This window comes from Prionailurus bengalensis, chromosome B1, assembly GCF_016509475.1.
Source record: "Prionailurus bengalensis isolate Pbe53 chromosome B1, Fcat_Pben_1.1_paternal_pri, whole genome shotgun sequence".
Lineage (NCBI taxonomy): Eukaryota > Metazoa > Chordata > Mammalia > Carnivora > Felidae > Prionailurus > Prionailurus bengalensis.
In genome coordinates, this window is record NC_057344.1 from 119,015,427 (window position 1) to 119,018,457 (window position 3,031).

At 39.9% G+C, this 3,031-nt stretch overlaps 1 pseudogene; it reads left to right on the forward strand.

Moving 5' to 3' along the window:
- The first annotated feature begins 712 nt into the window (after positions 1-712).
- Positions 713-1,309, forward strand: LOC122468105 (annotated as a pseudogene).
- The last annotated feature ends 1,722 nt before the right edge of the window (positions 1,310-3,031 follow it).

Genomic DNA, 3,031 nt, shown 5'->3' on the forward strand with positions numbered 1-3,031 from the left:
TTTTCTCTCTCCAATTTTCTTTCTTTTCTCTCTCTCTCTCTCTCTAAACATTGGAGTCATTAAGGCTTAGTCCTCAGTCATGGATTTTTTTTTTCTATGCAGAGCCAATTCCTAAGTAATCATTTCAAATTGCATGACTTTATTATACCAATAATCCTATCCACCCATCCAGTAGATTTCTAAACTGAAGTGCTTTCCTAAACTCTGAATTCATATACTTAACTTTCTACTTGATCTCCTAAGTAGATACCAAATAGCTATGTCAACGTTAACTTTTACCAAACAGAACTCTTGATTCATATACCCTGCCTCCTGATCTCCTCTTTTCTCAATCTTCCCTATATCTACCAATAATACCACATTTACAGTTTTTCAAACTAAACTTTGAAGACATTATATTTCTTTTATTTTATTGCATTAGTTATACAATCCATGTTAGTTTTACATTCAAAAGAGATCCCAAATTTCGTCATTTTTCACCTTGTCCATGGTGCCACTATAACTTGTTCAACTTGCTCTTCTCTTGCCTAGATTACTGAAATAGTCTCATGACATTATTCCTGCCTCAACTTTGCCCCTTGTTTCAGTCAGAGTCCAACTAGACAAGTCACTCTAGAGATTTCCCCACCCATAAGCTGGGATTCAAAAAGAAGAGGCATGGCTTGCTCTCTCTCTCTCTTCTGCCATCTTGGCTCCATGTTCCCTGTACAAAATGCCTGGTGAAGCCACAGAAACCATCCCTAATGGAGAGCAGGGGTTGCCATGGTCTTAGGCTGAGATAGGATCTGGAACAGAATCTGACAGTGATGAATCAGTATCAGAGCTTGAGGAACAGAATTCCACACAGCCAACCACACAATAAGCCCAGCTGGCAACAACAGCTGAAATCAATGAAGAACCAGTCAGTAAAGCAAAACAGAGCTGGAGTGAAAAGAAGGCACAGAAGGCTATGTCCAAACTGGGTCTTTGACAGGTTGCAGGGGTTATAAGAGCCACTATCTGGAAATCTAAGAAAACCCTCTTTGTCATCACAAAACCAGACGTCCATAAAAGCCCAGTTTCAGTTACCTACATTGTTTTGGGGGAAGCCAAGATCAAGGATTTATCTCAGCAGGCACAACTAGAAACTGCTGAGAAATTCAGAATTCAAGGCAAAACTGTCTCAAAAATTCAAGAAAACACACAGACTCCACCTGAACAAGAGGAGAGTGAAGAGGAAGAAGTTGATGAAAGAGATGTAGAGGTCAAGGACATAGAATTGGTCACGTCACAAGCAAATGTGTCAAGAGCAAAGGCAGTCCAGTCCTGAAAAAAAAAAACAGTAATGTTATTGTAAACGTTTTTATGGAATTGACAATGTAACCATCTGAAAACAAGGACCTTTTTTTGGTGTTTGAAAAGAATAACTGCAGCTTGTTTTGAAATTTGTACTGTTTCTATCATTAACGAAACTTTCTTGTTAGATGGAAAAAAAGGAGGCATAACCAGAGCACAAAACTATACTCACTACTGATGCCAGTGAAAGCAGAACCACCATAATTCTCTCAACTCATAGTAAGTGATGAGCAGAGAGAACGAAGATTGAAAAAATGGGCTGGCTTCTCTCTTCCCTCCACCGTCAGTGTCTCGCCCAGCTGTATCATTAAAAAACCCTAGAAAATACAGCACCAGGGCTGTATTCCTCCCATTCTTCCATTGATACAGAACAGGACTTGAGAAAGGAGAGAATGGATATGAAAGCAGTTGAGTCAAGGGACAATGACCTCTGCCCCTTACTGCACCCCACTGTAGCTTTATGTCCCCCCAAAGCAAGAGTGAGCCATTTGAAATGGAACACATATCCTGCCAAATGCCTAGTCCCAACCTCCCAATGGCTTTACATCATACTCTAAATAAAATACCAAGTTCTTATCATGACTTATAATGCTTCATGTGACTAGCCATTACTGCTCCAATTTCTTCCTGCTTCTCTCCTTTGCTTCACCTCATTTCAGCATGGAGCCTTTCTTGCATTTCATTGAATATGGCTAGCACAACTTCTTCTTCATATTTTCCATCTGTTTGGTAAATTATTCCCCTTGTTTACTAGGTTTGTTCTAGCTTCAGTTAGGCCTGTGCTCAAATGTTACCTCCCCACAGAGGACTTCTCTGATCCCTTTTCTAAAAGATTGACTTACCCAATAATTTATGTCTCCTTACCCTGCTTTATTTTTCTTCTTAACACTATCATACCTCACAATGTTGGGGAACATCATCAAAAAGATGTGAATGCCAAATATAACTGGGTGGGTCCTGGCACTTAGTCTCCTGACTCCCTTGCCTGTCCTTGGCAAGTGGGTTTCACTAGCGTTTTCTGCTCCCAGATACTGTTCCAAGGACATAGGCTTGAGATAGGGATGTGGTGTTGAGAACACCTGCCCAATGTATGTGACTGAACCCATTAGGGCCTCTGTTTAAACTTTCAAGATTTGGCAGGTGGTTGTGGGGGCCCATTCATCTTGCTGCTGCCCAACATAAGCAGTGTACATAAGTTACTTTTGCTTATTAAAGCTTCCACTTCCTAATCTAGAGTGCCTGCCTCTTTCTTTGGTTTCTCCCTGCCCTCTGAGTATGGGGGCCGGTTTTGAGTATACCTGCAAAGATCCTGATAGGGCTGTGAACCAACAGACAATAAATGGAATCCATATTTATTTATTGTTTTCCTTCCTTTCTAGAAGATACGCTTCCTAAAGGTAATGCCTTCACTTGTTTATAAGCATTTCCACAGTGCCTAAGTAAGTGTCCAGCAAATAACAGGAAATCAATAGATATTTGTTGAATAAAGGAACAGAAATAAACTTCTTATATTACTTCTATATGAATTTTGTGTCTTCACTTTCACTATTGGTCGTAACCCAACAGTTTCTTTTGAAGTGAATTTTTGGAACCCAGAACACATTTTAACAGCTCTATTGATGGTAAGATGGTGGATAGATTTTCAGATGATTCCACTCAGAGTGTGGCTACGATAAAATAAATTCAAATCAAAATG